At 45.0% G+C, this 19713-nt stretch overlaps 1 pseudogene; it reads right to left on the bottom strand.

The window, feature by feature from the left end:
- Positions 1-540: 540 nt before the first annotated feature.
- LOC147011070 (uncharacterized) lies at positions 541-19290 on the bottom strand (annotated as a pseudogene).
- Positions 19291-19713: the final 423 nt, after the last annotated feature.

Genomic DNA, 19713 nt, shown 5'->3' with positions numbered 1-19713 from the left:
GGTGACGGGCACGCTTGGCAGGACCACAGGCACATCCAATAACACTCATGTAGGCGTAGCCAGGGGAACAGGCACGCCCAAGGTGCGGCGTGCCGGGCAGGGCCACAGGCACATCCAATAACACTCATGTAGGCGTAGCCAGGGGAACAGGCACGCCCAAGGTGCGGCGTGCCGGGCAGGGCCACAGGCACATCCAATGACACTCATGTAGGCGTAGCCAGGGGAACAGGCACGCCCAAGGTGCGGCGTGCCGGGCAGGGCCACAGGCACATCCAATGACACTCATGTAGGCGTAGCCAGGGGAACAGGCACGCCCAAGGTGCGGCGTGCCATGCAGGGCCACAGGCACATCCAATGACACTCATGTAGGCGTAGCCAGGGGAACAGGTACGTCCAAGGTGCGGCGTGCCGGGCAGGGCCACAGGCACATCCAATGACACTCATGTAGGCGTAGCCAGGGGAACAGGTACGTCCAAGGTGCGACGCGGCCGACAGGGTGACGGGCACGCTTGGCAGGACCACAGGCACGTCCAGCAACACTCATGTAGGCGTAGCCAGGGGAACAGGCATGTCCAAGGTGTGGCGTGCCTGGCAGGGCCACAGGCACATCCAATGACACTCATGCAGGCGTAGCCAGAGGAACAGGCACATCCACGGTGCGGCACGGCCGACAGGGTGACGGGCACGCTTGGCAGGACCACAGGCACGTCCAGCAACACTCATGTAGGCGTAGCTGGGGGAACAGGCACGTCCAACGTGCAGTGCCTCCAGCAATGTGTCAGGCGTGTCCAAGGTCCAGCGGCCGGCAGAATCCGAGAGAGCCTGCATCTTCCGTAGCTGGCTGGTTTGCCAGCAGGAGTCATCAGTCACCTGGAATGTAGATGGCCCCAGCTGACGGCCAATCTGGATGGGCGAGGACCAGAGCACAGTTTGTTGTCACAATGACAGTGACATGTTCTGACCCTATTCAAGACCTGGATTGCAGGCATCTTAGCCCTGCGTACACTGTCAAAGTGTTGCTTCATCTGCTGTTTGCACTTGTTGACTGCAGCTTGAGCTTTGCCTGCAGGAGCTTGGGCTGTTGAGGTTATATAGTCTATGCAGAGGCTGCTGCAGGTCACGGCTGACTATCAGTGATGCTGGTGCGATCCTGGTGGTGAAGTGTTGCGTCGTCCTGTATTGTAGCAGTGTCTGGAGTAAAGCCGTTTGAAAAGTGCAGCCCTGAGCAAGGTATGGTTGGATTGAAATGCCAGGTGTGCTTCAGCCTTTGATCCAAACGCTCTCATACCCCGTTATCATAGGGATGGTAGAATGCTGTGCCTATGGTGGCTCTGCCAAGGTGAATTAGTGAATGGAAGCTCATTGTCAGCGGTGCAAGGCTGAGGCAACCCCCACCATGCAAAGAGCATTTCCACTTTCCCCACTGAGGTTACCTCTCACCATTTGGAGTGCATGTCATAGGCCACCACTATAAAGTGCTGGTGATGAGAAACACCTTGAATTTCACCACAAATGTCTTAATTGGAGATGTTCCCATAGCCGGGTTGGCCAGATGAGCAACTGCAATGGAGGCAGAGCCAGTTTAGCCACTGACCAGATAGGTGGTGCATTCCTTTACAATGGCTTCAATTTCCCAGTCGATCTCTAGCTACCACACTTCTGCAAGTCCCGGAACCTCTGTTTGAGCTTCACTATGCCAAAGTGACCCTCATTTGCCATCCTCAAAACACTTTCCCGCTGGGAACTTGGGGCCTCTGTGCAGAGTCCGTGGGCCACACAGGTGTTGTTCAATCAGGTCCTCTTTTACCTGGGTGAATGGCGTCAGCTTCTCGGGCATACAGGATGGCCAAAAATATCCTGATGTAGGTGCAGAGTGTTGAGAGGATGCGGTCCTGTTCAGAGGCCTGCTGGAGCTTATATGATGGACATAGTAGCTTCGAGGGGGGCATAAAGCAGCTGAATTAGGTCATTCTTCCCACTGTAAGAGCAGCTGCGAGAGCTCAGGGTGTTTACAGAGTGGGAGATTAGGTCTGCAACCACATTGTCCCTTATGGGTGTGTATGGGTGAAGGTGTTTGGACCACCGGTGCAGTCAGAGTGGTCTGTGGCCCATGCCTGAGGTCGTCAGCAGGACTGTGGGTGGTTTGTCCGGAGGGTGAACGATGAATCCTAGCAGCCCAAACTTTGTTTGCATACTAACAGAACTCCAACATTGTGCTTGAATTAAAATTGGGTGTTTGGGTTAATGTAAACACCCCTTTTGAAGATAATTAACAGCCATATTTAATTATCCTTTACCAAGGAGTTTCCTTGGTCACCTCACTGTGCCTTAATGGAGTCTCAATTTGCCATTTTTTTTGGCCTGCTCAACAATGCCTGGAATTGGAACAGGCTGCAACGGTTTCTTAACAATAAAGTTTTTTTTTTCAATTTCCTCACTCATGTGATCGAATGCCTCATCATTCATTATACCGACAAATCGCTGGATACATTGCAATTGTTATAAACGCCCTGAGACGCCAGCGTTCGTGGCTTTGTTTCATTTCCACACATGCCATAACCTCTAGAATCTCTTAATCTTGGGTGAATTAAAAAATCCAAACTTCTTTATTAACTTCAGCAGCAGTTTGGACTGCTACAAAAGTGTTCATTTGTCCATTTCAGACATCGCTTGACATTCCGGGCATCTCCGGGTGCATGGTGTTTATATCACCGATCGGCAATCGCTAATCGCTTGTCAAGCCTGTCGTTCCTTACCAACCGTTTCATTGGAGTGCTTGCTTGAGTGCTCCACTTGGCGAGAGATATACAAGCTGCTGAGTTGTTCATTTCCAAGCCATGGTCATACACGGCAAAGTATTTGCACTCTCACTGAATATTTTGATCGACTTCAACAAAGTTCAGGCCCTACTCGCCTGTGTTTGGCCCCGCGTTGTCATGTGGTCTCTCGTGCGGTGGCTCGCTTGCTGAAAAGGTGAAATTTTATTTTGACGTTTCCCATTTTTGCATGATCTTCTTTTATAATATGACTCATCATTTCGACATAGATAGAGACATATAAAAAATTTAAACGTTTCGTTTTTAATCGTTTCTTCAACCATTTTGTTGGAGTGCTTGCTTGAAGCGCTCTGCAAGCTTCGATCTCTACAAACTTCCATGACGACACCATGACACGGTTCTCTGAGGGGACATCTTCGTAGTTAGGAAGGCAAAATAAATTTGATGATTACAATGAGTAAAAAATGTCTTCAGTTGTTACAAAGCAGTGAATCGTCACATCACGTCAGGATAGCTGAGCGGTATGCACACTTACTCTAAGCTGTCGAGCCTGGGTTCGAATCGCGACCCAGCTATAAACTGTCATCACAATGTTTCACAGGCAGGGTGATTCATCAATGTGTGTGCCGCCTCTCGGATGGATGTTAAACTGGATGTCACATCTGCCGGAATCCCACTCTCTCTCCCTCCTTACTCTCCCCTCCCCTCACCGTCCTCACCGTCCTCTCTTCCTCTCTTCCTCTCTTCCTCTCTTCCTCTCTTCGTCTCTCTCTCTCTCTCTCTCTCTCTCTCTCTCTCTCTCTCTCTCTCTCTCTCTCTCTCTCTCTCTCTCTCTCTCTCTCTCTCTCTCTCTCTCTCTCTCTCTCTCTCTCTCTCTCTCTCTCTCTCTCTCTCTCTCTCTCTCTCTCTCTCTCTCTCTCTCTCTCTCTCTCTCTCTCTCTCTCACACACACACACACACACACACACACACACACACACACACACACACACACACACACACACACACACACACACACACACACACACACACACACACACACACACACACACACACACACACACACACACACACACACACACACACACACACACACCCCTCTCCTCTCTCTGACCCTCCCCCCTCCCCACTTCCCTCACTCCACCCCCTTTGTTAAGGGGACTGGTAAGGATTGATGGTTTAGTTTTCAATTTAAAACTGCTTCCCCAGAGTGTAGCATGTACAAATCAGAATTTTAGTGAGCCGACCGGAGGGGTACGAAGGTCGCTGCATGTGCGAGCATGCATACATGCACACAGGCAGGCCTTTCCCGGGTAGATAGCATGAGTATTAAATGCTCCCGCCCATTTTTATATGGAACCCGATGGTTAAAAATAAAATGTTGCTGTTTTGGCACATTTTATCACCCTTCCCTTCTCCCCTCACACTGCCTTCCCTTCACCGTCACTCATGCTGCCTTCCCTTCCCCTCATGCTACATTCCCTTTACCATCCCCTCTCCACCCCTCTCCCTCCTCACTCTCCCCTCACCCTCACCGTCCTCTCACCGTCCCCTCTCCACCCCTCTTCCTCTCTCTTCCACCCCTCTACCTCTCTCTCTCTGACCTCTCCCCCTCCCCCTCTTCCCTCACTTCACCCCCTTTGTTAAGGAGACTGGTAAGGATTGAGGGTTTAGTTTTCAATTTAAAACTGCTTCCCCAGAGTGTAGCATGTACAAATCGGATTTTTAGTGAGCCGACCGGAGGGGTACGAAGGTCGCTGCATGTGCGAGCATGCATACATGCACACAGGCAGGCCTTTCCCAGGTCGATAGCATGAGTGTTAAATGCTCCCGCCAATTTTTATATGGAACCCGATGGTTAAAAATAAAATGTTGCTGTTTTGGCACATTTTATCACCCTTCCCTTCTCCCCTCACACTGCCTTCCCTTCATCGTCACTCACGCTGCCTTCCCTTCCCCTCATGCTACCTTCCCTTCTCCCCTCACACTGCCTTCCCTTCACCGTCACTCACGCTACCTTCCCTTCCCCTCATGCTACCTTCCCTTCTCCCCTCACACTGCCTTCCCTTCACCGTCACTCACGCTACCTTCCCTTCCCATCATGCTGCCTTCCCTTCCTCTCATGCTACCTTCCCTTCGCCTCATGCTGCCTTCCCTTCCCCTCATGCTGCCTTCCCTTCCCCTCATGCTGCCTTCCCTTCCCCTCATGCTGCCTTCCCTTCCCATCATGCTGCCTTCCCTTGCTCTCATGCTGCCTTCCCTTCTCCTCATGCTGCCTTCCCTTCCTCTCATGCTGCCTTCCCTTCCCCTCATGCTACATTCCCTTCTCCCCTCACACTGTCTTCCCTTCACCGTCACTCATGCTGCCTTCCCTTCCCCTCATGCTACATTCCCTTCTCCCCTCACACTGTCTTCCCTTCACCGTCACTCACGCTGCCTTCCCTTCCGCTCATGCTACCTTCCCTTCTCCCCTCACACCGTCACTCACGCTACCTTCCCTTCCCCTCATGCTACCTTCCCTTTTCCCCTCACACTGCCTTCCCTTCACCGTCACTCACGCTGCCTTCCCTTCCCATCATGCTGCCTTCCCTTCCTCTCATGCTTCCTTCCCTTCACCTCATGCTGCCTTCCCTTCCCCTCATGCTACCTTCCCTTCCTATCATGCTGCCTTACCTCCACCTCCCCCAACCCACATTTCCCCCTTCCCTCCTCCTCTCTCCCCCAACTCCTCTCTCCCCCAACTCCTCTCTCCCCCTCTCCCAAACCTACCCCCCTCCTGGATTGTATAGCGACATTTTCTGAGGCATCACTCTCTCTTCCCTCATCTCTCCCTTTCTCCCTCCTCTCTCTCTCCCTCCCTCCATCCATCTTTTTTTTACCCCCCCCCCCTTAATACTCCCTTCAGCGAACCGACGGGGTGTATTTGCTAGTGAATAATAAAATACAAAGTGAGAGGAAACGTTTGTAAGACAAGCCAGCAGAGGGCGAGGCTGTAACACGGGAAATCCTTTTCACACCAATTACTGGTGATTATCCCTGGCAAGGACAAGGAAACAACCAATTAGCTTGCTGGCATCGTCCAGGCTCAAAATGATGTGAAGGTGAAAAATAGGGGGCAGGGAGTGGAAGAGCTTTCATCAAAGGGATTCAAAACTCCACTAGGGGTATATGCAATCTTTAGAAAGAAGAACTTCCCCGGTAGATCGATTGGCTATGGTGGGGCAGTCCCCGGGCCTTCATGGTCTCCAGATGTAATGCCCTTAGACTTCTTCTTGTGGGGGTATATCAATTATTGTTTTTTAAACCTCTGTTGCTGACATTGAAACACTTCGTGCAAGGATAACCAATTGAATATGTTAGCCAACATGTGGATTGAAATGGATTATCGCTTCGATGTTCTACATGCCACTTAAGGTGCACATGTTGAGGTGTACTGAAGAACACACGAAACTTTATGAATCATGTGACATAATGCAAAAAATCTGCATCATTGTATCTCTTTTGCTTTGGTTGTAATATATATTTTTTATACCAGAACAGGACTTTGTGAACTCCCTGTGCTTCATTCATAAGCCTAAAATAAATTTCATATAATCCATGGTAGTTTGCCCAATCAAATTTTTTTGAATAAATCAAGAAGTCGTGAAACTCATTTTACTCTCTTCTTTTCTTGAAGTGTCAGGTGCATTACCACAACTCAAGACATTCCTGATTGAACCCCCAATTTTGAGCTCTTTCAACCAGCGCAATGATAAAAGGTTTCCTTATTAGGGTACCCTGTCATTCTGACAGGGAACCCTATTGTTTTTCTTCTGTTTATTTCCTTATTTTTTATTTTTTATTATTTATATTTTTCCGCCGGCAATTTTGCGGGTTATTTCGCTTTAAAAATCATTTTCTCAGGAACGGTAAGTCCGATCGACCCGAAATTTTCACCATAGTATGTATCTTTTTTGATAGCAAACTTAAGTGGTAATTGTGACGTCATAGGTCACGTGGTAGGGCGCCATCTTGAAAAAAACCGAAAAACTTTGGACCTCTGTATCTCTGAAACTTTCTTGGGTAAAAATGTTTTTGCTTCATACATTTGAATAAGCTCCTCAAGGGGAACAGGGGTGATTTTTCGTGAGGTCATCGGTCAAGAGGTGTGCCGGTCAAAATTCGTTAGGTACAACACTGCATCGGAAAGATCTCAAATTTCTTGAGCCTCATCTGCACAACAATTGACCGTAGAAAAAATATATTATGACATCATAGGTCACTTGGTTCGGCAGCCATCTTGTTTTGGGAATTTCTTTTTAAAAAAATCTTCTTCTCCAGAACGGCTAAAGAAGATTGAGGCGAAACTTTACACAAAGATTCCCCATGAGTTCCTTTATCAAGTTTGTTAATTTGTTATTGATCAGTCATACGGTTTGGCGGCCATCTTGAATTTACCCAAAACCTTCAAACATCTTCTTCTCCAGAACGGCTTGTCAGATCAAGGGGAAACTTCACAAACCTATTGGCCACGAGTAGGGAATATAAGTTTGTTAATTTCTAATTGATAGGTCACATGGTTTGACAGCCATGTTGGATTCATGAAAAATATTAAATAATGTTTTCTCTGGAATCACATAACCTATCGAAGCGAAAATTTGCAACTATCATCCTCCATCATGTTTGCATTCATCGTAAAAATGACATCACAACTCACATGGTTTGGCGGCCATCTTGGATAGAAAAACTGACATCCGATTTTTACAAAACTTCACACACTTGTTAGGGTCCCCGATGGGAAGCTGAATATAAATTTATGATGTTATAGGTCACATGGTTCGGCAGCCATCTTGGATTAAAAATGAATAAATTTTAAAAATCTTCTTCTCCAGAACGGCAAGACAGATTGAGACGAAACTTTACACATATATTCCCCATGTGGTGCTTTCTCAAGTTTGTTAATTTCTTCTTGATCGGTCACATGGTTTGGCGGCCATCTTGAATTTACCCTAAAACCTTCAAACATCTTCTTCAGAACGGCTGATCTGATCAAGGGGAAACTTCACACACGTATTGCACATGAGGGAATACAAGTTTGTTAATTTCTAATTGATAGGTCACATCGTTTGGCAGCCATGTTGGATTTAAGAAAAATATTAAATAATGTTTTCTCTGGAACCGCTTAACCTCTCGAAGCGAAAATTTGCAAATGCCATCTTCCATCAATTCTGCATACATCGTAAAAATTATTATGTCACAAGTCACATGGTTTGGCGGCCATGTTGGATTTAAGAAAATATTAAATAATGTTTTCTCTGGAACGGCTTAACCTATCAAAGCGAAAATTTGCAACTGTCATCCCCCATGATGTCTGCATACATGGTAGAAATTATGACGTCACAAGTCAAATAGTTTGGCGGCCATCTTGGATAGAAAAACGAACCTTTTCCGATTCACACGAAACTTCACAGACATGTTCCACGACACAGTTGAAAGCAGAATCTAAATTTTTTTGTCATCTCATGTATCTCATGTTGTATCAAGGGCCAATGTCTGGGTAGTGCACACGAGTGGTGAATATAACTTTGCTAATTTCTAATTGATAGGTCACATTGTTTGGCAGCTATGTTGGATTTAAGGAAAATATTAAATAATGCTTTCTCTGGAACCGCTTAACCTATCGAAGCGAAAATTTGCAAATGCCATCTTCCATCAATTCTGCATACATGGTAAAAATTATTACGTCACAAGTCGCATGGTTTGGCAGCCATGTTGGATTTAAGAAAAATATTCAATAATGTTTTCTCTGGAACGGCTTAACCTATCGAAGCGAAAATTTGCAACTGTCATCCCCCATGATGTCTGCATACATGGTATAAATTATGACATCACAAGTCATATAGTTGGGCGGCCATCTTGGATAGAAAAACGCACCTTTTCCGATTAACACGAAACTTCAGACATTTTCCACGACACAGTTGAAAGCAGAATATAAATTTTTTTGTCATCTCATGTATCTCATGTTGTATCAAGGGCCGAGGTCTGGGTAGTGCACACGAGTGATGAATATAACTTTGTTATTTCTAATTGATAGGTCACATGGTTTGGCGGCCATGTTGGATTCAAGAATTATATTAAATAATGTTTTCTCTGGAACCACGTAACCTATCGAAGCGAAACTTGGCCAATATAATCTACCCCCATGCCTGCATGCACATTAAAAATTATGACGTCACATGTCACATGGTTTGGTGGCCGTCTTGGATAGAATAACGCACTTTGTCCGATAAAGACGAAACTTCAGAAACGTGTTCCACTACACAATTGGAAGCAGAATTTAAATTTATGATGTCATAGATCACATGGTTCGTCTGCCATCTTGGATTGAAAATTAATAAATTTTAAAAATCTTCTTCTCCAGAACAGCCAGACAGATTGAGGCAAAATTCACACAAACTTTCCACAAGACATCCTTTCACAAGTTTGTTAATTTCTAATTGATAGGTCACATGGTTTGGCAGCCATGTTGGACTCAATAATTATATTAAATAATGTTTTCTCTGGAACCACATAACCGATCGAAGCAAGATTTGGCTACTATAATCTAACCCCATGCCTGCACATATGTTAACAAGGACAAATGTGTCCAAGAGCCGCGTCCTAAAGGTTTTGTCTTCACCAGAAGAAGAAGAACAAGAACTTAAGAGGAAGTAGAAGAAGAAGAAGAAAAAAAAAACAACTTCTGATATTTCATCACATGCCTTGACGGAGCCAATTGCGAGACCAGTCATGCACGAGCGTCGTTCATGAAAAGAAAATAGTGTATTTACGAAATTACAATACATTAAATGGAATAATCTTTAAATAGTAACGTGAACTTTTCTAAACTTTAAAGCAAATATCCAAATATATTTAAAAGTTCATGATAGATGCCCTCAAAAGGCACCCTCAATGCGAGGATGTGTACAAGTGTTTAGTATTTAAGGAGATACGGATCCTGTATATGAAATAGTCGAGTCCTAAAGGATCTGTCTGAAGAAGAAGAAGAAGAAGAAGAAGAAGAAGAAGAAGAAGAAGAAGAAGAAGAAGAAGAAGAAGAAGAAGAAGAAGAAGAAGAAGAAGAAGAAGAAGAAGAAGAAGAAGAAGAACAACGCCGAGCTCTCTTAATTTTAATTTAGAAGAGTAAATAATGAAGAAGAAGAGTAATAAAATGAAGAAGAAGAGTAATAAAATGAAGAAGAAGAGTAATAAAAAGAAGAAGAAGAGTAATAAATGAAGAAGAGAAAAATGAAGAAGAGTAAAAAAATGAAGAAGAGCAGAAATTGAAGAAGAAGAGTAAATAATGAAGAACAAGAGTAAAAAATGAAGAAGAGTAAAAAATAATGAAGACGACAAGTAAAAATTAATGAAGAAGAAGAGTAAAAATGAAGAAGAAGAGTAAAAAATGAAGAAGAAGAGTAAAAAATGAAGAAGAAGAGTAAAATAATGAAGAAGAAGAGAATAAAATGAAGAAGAGCAAAAATTGAAGAAGAGAAAAAATGAAGAAGAAGAGTAAATAATGAAGAAGAAGAGTTAAAAATAATGAAGAAGAAGAGTAAAAAAATGAATGCGAAGAAGAAGAGTAAAAAATGAAGAAGACTAAAAAATGAAGAAGAAGAAGAAGAAGAAGAAGAGTATAACAATGAAGAAGAAGAGTAAACAATGAAGAAGAAAAGTAAAAAATGAAGAAGAGTAAATAATGAAGTGCTAAAATAGGACATGCTAAAAATTATAACGTCGTCACATTGTGTGGCGGCCATCTTGGATAGAAAAACACACCTTTTCCGATTTACACTAAACTTGACAAATGTGTTCCAACACATGGTTTGAAGCAGAATATAAATTTGTGATGTCATAGGTCACATGGTTCATCAGCCCTCTTGGATTGAAAATTAAAAAAAATTTATTCTTCTTCTCCAGAACAGCCGGACAGATCGAGGCAAAAATTAACGCACACTTTCCCCAAGACATCCTTTCACAAGTTTGTTAATTTCTAATCGATAGGTCACACAGTTTGGCGGCCACGTCAAATTTACCCTAAAACCCTCAAACATCTTCTCCAGAATGGCCGGTCAGATCGAGGGGAAACTTTACGTACGTATCGCACCCGAGTGGTGAATATAAGTTTGTTAATTTCTAATATAATCGATAGGCCACACGGTTTGGCAGCCAGGTCGGATTCAAGAACAACATTAAATATCGTTTTCTCCGGAACCGCTCATCCTATCGTCGTGAAACTTTGCGACCATCGTTTAAGTCTCACGTCGTATCGAAGGCGTCGTGTACGGGTACCCGGTCATCACTGCCAGCAGTTATAAAGTGGCAGTTCTAGTTATTATTTTTTCTATTGTTGTATTCTTCACCACAAGCTTCTGCTGTTACACAAATAATTCCCCCACTTCAATGGTTTTCTATGGTTATGACTTGTAATACCATCCGCCACCAGGTGGCTCTATACAATTTACATAGAGAGAAATGGAGTCATCCTTTGAGTCCCACCACCCTCTACCTCTGGGACTAACATCTTTATATCGCTGAAAATAACCTTCCTGTGTAACTACCCTGAGTGTAACCACCTGTTTTCACTTCATTCTGCCTAGCAGTTCAAAGGTGCATAATGTGATGGTTGGATATTCACCTGTTGTACAGTTTCTTATGGCAGGATGTACATTCCTTGCTTGTCACTGGAAAGTCTGGTGAATTGGCAAGATTGGAGATAGATCCACATGGGTAGCATTTACAGTTCATGAGGTTTACCAAAATTCACACGAGCACTGCAACGATGTTGCAAACATTTACCACTTTGTTATGGGTACTTAGTAGAACGAGGCTGCACCTGCACATTTTTCACCAAATGAGACGTTTTTCTTTCACTACCCATAGATTTGGCTTCTTTGATCATGGTCTCAACACGACGTGTAATTTCAGTAGATCAAAGCAGGGGTTAAACCATTTCCCATGAGAAGTCGTTCTCATGTACAGCAGCAAGGCGTTTTTTCAACTCATTGTCCCAAATGATCTCGTCACCCATGCAGCAAATCTACAGGTAGCGATCAGTTCTCTTGATGTAAATGTCAATGGACTCTCCACACTGTGCCGGCTGTCGATCAAAAATCGATACCTCTCTGCTGTCACATTGATAGGGCGGAAACATTGTTCAAGTGCAGTCAAGGTTTTGACATATGTCTTGTCATAACCTCAACATTTGGTAAAGGTATAGAATATTATCTGACCCGCACCAAAATGAATGTAATAGAATAGCTCATTTCCAGTCTGAACTCACTCCTTGGAAGCCTGCAGCAAGAATGTAGTTCTTGAATAGAAGGCACAATTGTAGCCACGGCATACACGGCCTTCTTGGAGTCTAAAGCAATGGAATGAAAGCGGCTAAATCAGTCATCGCCAAATTATTCTATTGAGCTATGAAGAAATCAAGAGAAATGCATTAAATACATTCAACGTGAGGAGGAACTTTCATTGAGTCTCAACCAATAAATGCCTCACCTGGTTCCTCTCATGACACTCCGTGATGTCATCTCAGATGATGCGCAAAGAGCATAGTCATGTGATGCAATGTAGTAGATTTAAGGACATTATGATGAGATGAGACACCACATACAGAAGTCAAACTAGAGGGGGAGCACTTGAGAGAGTGAAAAACCTCCGCCGTCAATACTGCTGGGTCACTCAAGTGAACCTTATATCTTATTCATTAAATAAGATGTCGACAGTGCTGACAGAGTTATAGTTCTTTTCTCCAACATGTTTTTTTTTTGGGGGGGGGGGGTTGGAAATCACTTAAAACATGTAGAAATGCAAAAAAAAATTTTTTTTGGGGAGGGGGGGGTTGGAAATCACTTAAAACATGTAGAAATGCAAAAAAAAAATTTCTCTTTCAATTTTTTTTGGGGGTGGGGCGTAAATCACTTAAAACATGTAGAAATGCAAAAAAACATTTTTTTTCTCCAACAATTTTTTTTGGGGGGGGGGTTGGAAATCACTTAAAACATGTAGAAATGCAAAAAAATATTTTTTTTGGGGGGGGGGTTGGAAATCACTTAAAACATGTAGAAATGCAAAAAAAAAATTTTTCTCTAACAATTTTTTTTGGGGGTGGGGCGGGTGTAAATCACTTAAAACATGTAGAAATGCAAAAAAAACCATTTTTTTTCTCCAACAATTTTTTTTGGGGGGGGGTTGGAAATCACTTAAAACATGTAAAAATGCAAAAAATTTTTTTTTCTCTAACAATTTTTTTTGGAGGTGGGGCGGGTGTAAATCACTTAAAACATGTAGAAATGCAAAAAAAGAACTTTTTTTTCTCTAACATTTTTTTTGGGGGGGGGGTTGGAAATCACTGAAAACATGTAGAAATGCAAAAAAAAACATTTTTTTTCTCCAACAATTTTTTTTGGGAGGGGGGGTTGGAAATCACTTAAAACATGTAGAAATGCAAAAAAATTTTTTTTGGGGGGGTTGGAAATCACTTAAAACATGTAGAAATGCAAAAAAAAAATTTTTTCTCTAACAATTTTTTTTGAGGGTGGGGCGGGTGTAAATCACTTAAAACATGTAGAAATGCAAAAAAAAGAACTTTTTTTTCTCTAACAATTTTTTTTTGGGGGGGGGATTGGAAATCACTGAAAACATGTAGAAATGCAAAAAAAAACATTTTTTTTCTCCAACAATTTTTTTTTTGGGGGGGGGGGGGGTTGGAAATCATTTAAAACATGTAGAAATGCAAAAAAAAAAAATTTGGGGGGGGGGACCAAGTCCAAAATCTAATGGCATGATCCTTGGACCAAACCTAACCCCCCCACCAAGTTTCGTCGAAATCCGTCGAAGAGTTTTTCCGTAATACTGTTCACAAACAAACAATCAAAAAAGCAGTCATAGATTGGTGACGACCCGTGACGTGAGTGAAATATTTTTTTATGAAATCTTAAAACGTCTCCAAAACATCCGATTGTTACCAGAATTTCAACAACCAAGTTTTAAGCATCCTAAGCGATCGCAAAAACCGAAGACAAAATTAAAATCGAAGTTAAAACGAACTCGTAACGTCGAGCGAAGCAAAAACTCCATTTCTCCACGTGAATTTACGGAATTATGTTTGACCTCACTCACCTCACCGATTTTGATCAAAATCAAAATCGGTTTGACCACCTCACCGATTTTGATCAAAATCTAATCAGCGCTAGCAAGCACCTTCCTGAATCACCTGCTGTAATTTGACATTGGTAGCTCCTTCAGTTCTCGAGTTATCGTGCCTACAAACAAACAAACAAACAAACAAACAAGCAGTCATAGACTGGTACTTACGAAATCGTCAACTTGACCTCCGACCTTGTCTAATAAAAGCTGTCTCCAGAAAAGGTAGCGATGCAAACCAGAAGTTTCTATGATGATTCTGTATCAAACCATCAAAAATCGTAACGTCGACCGAAGCAAAAATCTCCATTTCTCCACGCAATTATACCTTAACGTAACTCAACGACGCGTCTGCTCGAGCGCACTGCATCACGGGACGACCCGTGACGCGTCGAGTGAAATATTTTTTATACAATCTTAAAACGTCTCCAAAACATCCGATTTTCACCAGAAGTTCGACAACCGAGTTTTAAGCGTCCTAAGCGATCGCAAAAACCGAAGACAAAATTAAAATCGAAGTTAAAACGAACTCGTAACGTCGAGCGAAGCAAAAATACTCCATTTCTCCACGTGAATTTACGGAATTATGTTTGACCTCACTGTGACCTTGACCTTTGACCGATTTTGACCAAAATCTAATCAGCACTAGCCATCACCCTCCTGAATCATGTGGTGTAATTTGACATTTGTAGCTTCTTCCGTTCTCGAGTTATCGTGCCTACAAATAAACAAACAAACAAGCAGTCATAGACTGGTACTTACGAAATCGTCAACTTGACCTCTGACCTTGTCTAATAAAAGCTGTCTCTTGAGAATGTAGCGACGCAAACCAGAAGTTTCTACGATGATTCTCTCCCAAACCATCAAAAATCGAATGTTTTGGATGTTTGACCTCACTGTGACCTTGACCTTTGACCGATTTTGACCAAAATCTAATCAGCACTAGCCATCAGCCTCCTGAATCACGTGGTGTAATTTGACATTGGTAGCTTCTGTTCTCGAGTTATCTGTCCCAAACCATCAAAAATCGAATATTTCACCTCACCGTGACCTTGACCTTTGACCGATTTTGACCAAAATCTAATGAGCACTAACCATCACCCTCCTGAATCACGTGGTGTAATTTGACATTGGTAGCTTCTTCCGTTCTCGAGTTATCGTGCCTACAAACAAACAAGCAAACAAACAAACAAACAAGCAAACAAACAAACAAACAAGCAAACAAACAAACAAACAAGCAAACAAACAAACAGAAACGGAAGGCATCAATATACTTACGAAATCTTTAGATTTCGTAAGTAACAAACTTCTGGCTGAAGCAACTTGGTGCACTCCACAATCACTACACTCGAGCATTCAATGAACTTATCCAAAAGCAAAAGGCCTTGGATGAGTGGCTCAATCATAGATGGTAACACTTTCCTCATCCCAAAAATCTGAAGAAACCCAACTACCTCATAAATATCAACCAACAACAAACATGTCTACCAACATCCAACAGCATACAAACAACGAACAGGCATCATCACACAAATGATGTACCACAAACTAACACAATTAACAAGGAGACCGAGTAGCAGAACAGAAGCGATGCAAGAGATCAATGCTATGGAAAAATAGACCATCTACTACTAAACAAAGCCATACTCGTAAACTGTAAAAGGAAAAGAACCAAATTTTCCACAACAAGGATAGATTCCAAAAAAGAAAGCTTTTAATAATATCCCACATTAATGGATGATAAAATGCATGGAATTGTACAAATTGAGCCCCCAAATAATCAAACTGATTGAGAGAACCATGGAGCAATAGAACACCACATTGAGACCGAGACCGAGACCGAGACGGAGACCGAGGCTGAGACCAACACAGAGACGAAGACCATGACCGAGACAGAGACAGAGAGCGAGACCGAGACTGAGACCGAGAGAGACCAAGACCGTGACCGAGACAGAGACTGAAACCGAGAGCGAGACCGAGACCTAGACAGACGGAGACCAAGACAGAGACCGAGTATGAGACTGAGACCGAGACTTAGACAGACACAGAGACCTAGATGGAGACTGAGTCTGAGACTGAGACAGAGACCCAGACAGAGACCGAGACTGAGACAGAGACCAAGTACGAGACTGAGACCGAGACCCAGACAGAGACTGAGACAGGGACCTAGACAGAGACCGAGTAAGAGACGGAGACCGAGACCTAGACAGAGACCAAGACACAGACTGAGGACGAAACTGAGACAGAGACCCAGGCAGACACCGAGACCGTGACTGAGAGAGACCAAGACCGAGACCGAGACCGACACAGAAAACAAGACTGAAACCGAGACAGAGACTGAGACAGAGACCGAGTATGAGACTGAGACCGAGACCGAGACCGAGACCGAGATCGAGACAGAGACTCAGGCAGAGATCGACATAGATACAGAGACCGAGACCGAGACTCAGACAGAGACCAAGACAGAGACAGAGACAGAGACAGAGACCATGCAGAGACTTAGACAGAGACTCAGACAGAGACCGAGTATGAGACTGAGACCGAGACCGAGACCGAGACCGAGATCGAGACAGAGACTCAGGCAGAGATCGACATAGATACAGAGACCGAGACCGAGACTCAGACAGAGACCAAGACAGAGACAGAGACAGAGACAGAGACAGAGACCATGCAGAGACTTAGACAGAGACTCAGACAGAGACCAAGATAGAGACTGAGACAGAGACAGAGACAGATACAGAGACTGAGACCGAGACCGAGACAGAGACAGAGACCGAGACCGAGACCGAGACAGAGATGGAGACAGACACCGAGTATGAGACTGAGACCGAGACCGAGACCGAGACCGTGACAGAGACAGACCATGAGAGAGACCGAGACAGAGTCCGACCGAGACAGAGTCCGACCGAGACAGAGTCCGACCGAGACAGACAGAGATTGAGACAGAGACAGAGACCGTGCAGAGACCGAGACAGAGACCATGACAGAGACCAAGACTGAGACAGAGACAGAGACAGAGACTGAGACCGAGAAAGTGTCATATATTGAGACAGACTGAGGCAGAGATCGAGACAGAGACAGAGATCGAGACCGAGACCGAGACCGAGACCGAGACTCAGACAGAGACCAAGACAGAGACAGAGACAGAGACCATGCAGAGACTGAGACAGAGACTCAGACAGAGACCAAGATAGAGACCGAGACCGAGACAGAGACAGAGACAGAGACACAGACCGAGACAGAGACAGAGACCGAGACAGGGACCATGCAGAGACTGAGACAGAGACTGAGACCGAGACAGAGACTCAGACAGAGACCAAGATAGAGACCAAGATGGAGACCGAGACCGAGACAGAGACAGAGACAGAGACACAGACTGAGACAGAGACAGAGACCGAGACAGAAACTCAGACAGAGACCAAGACAGAGACTGAGACCGAGACAGAGACTCAGACAGAGACCGAGACCGAGACCGAGACTGAGACAGAGACAGAGACTGAGACAGAGACAGAGACCGAGACAGAGATTGAGACTGAGACCATGCAGAGACCGAGACAGAGACTCAGACAGAGACCAAGATAGAGACCGAGACAGAGACTGAGACAGGGACCGAGACATAGAGCGAGTAAGAGACGGAGACCGAGACCTAGACAGAGACAGAGACCTAGACACAGACTGAGTACGAGAGTGAGACAGAGACCCAGGCAGAGACCGAGACTGAGACCGAGACAGACACCGAGACGGTGACTGAGAGAGACCAAGACCGAGACCGAGACCGACACAGAGAACAAGACTGAGACCGAGACAGAGACCGAGTATGAGACTGAGACCAAGACCGAGACTCAGACAGAGACCAAGATAGAGACCGAGACAGAGACAGAGACAGATACAGAGACCGAGACCAAGACAGAGACAGAGACAGAGACCATGCAGAGACTGAGACAGAGTCTTAGACAGAGACCAAGACAGAGACAGAGACAGAGACCAAGTATGAGACTGAGACCGAGACCGAGACCGTGACAGAGTCCGACCGAGACAGACAGAGATTGAGACAGAGACAGAGACCGTGCTGAGACCGAGACAGAGACCATGGCAGAGACCAAGACTGAGACAGAGACTGAGACTGAGACTGAGACAGAGACCGAGACCGAGCCTGAGACAGAGAATGAGACAGAGAGAGTGTCATATATTGAGACCAAGACAGAGACTGAGGCAGAGATCGAGACCGAGACCGAGACCGAGACTCAGACAGAGACCAAGACAGAGACAGAGACAGAGACCATGCAGAGACTGAGACAGAGACTCAGACAGAGACCAAGATAGAGACCAAGATAGAGACCGAGACCGAGACAGAGACAGAGACAGAGAAACAGACTGAGACAGAGACAGAGACCGAGACTGAGACAGAGACATGCAGAGACCATGCAGAGACAGAGACAGAGACTGAGACCGAGACAGAGACTCAGACAGAGACCGAGACCGAGACCGAGACAGAGACAGAGACAGAGACCGAGACCATGCAGAGACCGAGACAGAGACTCAGACAGAGACCCAGATAGAGACCGAGACAGAGACAGAGACAGAGACACAGACCGAGACAGAGACCGAGACAGAGACCGAGACCGAGATGGAGACCATGCAGTGACTGAGACATAGACAGAGACAGAGACAGTGACCGAGTATGAGACTGAGACCGAGACCGACACCGAGACCGTGACAGAGACAGACCATGAGAGAGACCAAGACAGAGTCCGACCGAGACAGACAGAGATTGAGACAGAGACAGAGACCTGCAGAGACTGAGACAGAGACCATGACAGAGACCAAGACTGAGACAGAGACAGAGACTGAGACCGAGACTGAGACAGAGACCCAGACAGAGACCGAGACAGAGACCATGACAGAGACTGAGACTGAGACAGAGACCATGCAGAGACAGAGACAGAGACTGAGACCGAGACAGAGACTCAGACAGAGACCGAGATAGAGACCGAGACCGAGACCAAGACAGAGACAGAGACCGAGACCATGCAGAGACTGAGACAGAGACTCAGACAGAGACCAAGATAGAGACCGAGACAGAGACAGAGACAGAGACAGAGACAGAGACACAGACCGAGACAGAGACCGAGACAGAGACAGAGACCGAGACCGAGACAGAGACAGAGACAGAGACAGAGACAGAGACACAGACCGAGACAGAGACCGAGACAGAGACAGAGACCGAGACGGAGACCATGCAGAGACTGAGACAGAGACAGAGACAGAGACAGTGACCGAGTATGAGACTGAGACCGAGACCGAGACCGAGACCGAGACCGAGACCGTGACAGAGACAGACCATGAGAGAGACCGAGACAGAGTCTGACCGAGACAGACAGAGATTGAGACAGAGACAGAGACAGAGACCATGACAGAGACCAAGACTGAGACAGAGAACAGAGACTGAGACCGAGACTGAGACAGAGACCCAGACAGAGACCGAGGCCGAGACCGAGAAGAGACCATGACAGAGACTGAGACAGAGACCGAGACCGAGACAGAGACAGAGACTGAGACCATGCAGAGACTGAGACAGAGACAGAGATCGAGACCGGGACCATGCAGAGACTGAGACAGAGTCTTAGACAGAGACCAAGACAGAGACAGAGACAAAGACAGAGATCAAGACCGAGACAGAGACAGAGACCATGCAGAGACTTAGACAGTTACTCAGACAGAGACCAAGACAGAGACAGAGACAGAGACCGCGTCTGAGATCGAGACC

This window comes from Eptatretus burgeri, chromosome 16 (assembly GCF_056783735.1).
Source record: "Eptatretus burgeri isolate ZD-2024b chromosome 16, Ebu_testis_v1, whole genome shotgun sequence".
NCBI lineage: Eukaryota > Metazoa > Chordata > Myxini > Myxiniformes > Myxinidae > Eptatretus > Eptatretus burgeri.
The sequence above is the reverse complement of the archived record's forward strand: the minus strand, read 5'-3'. Positions and strand labels throughout refer to the sequence as shown.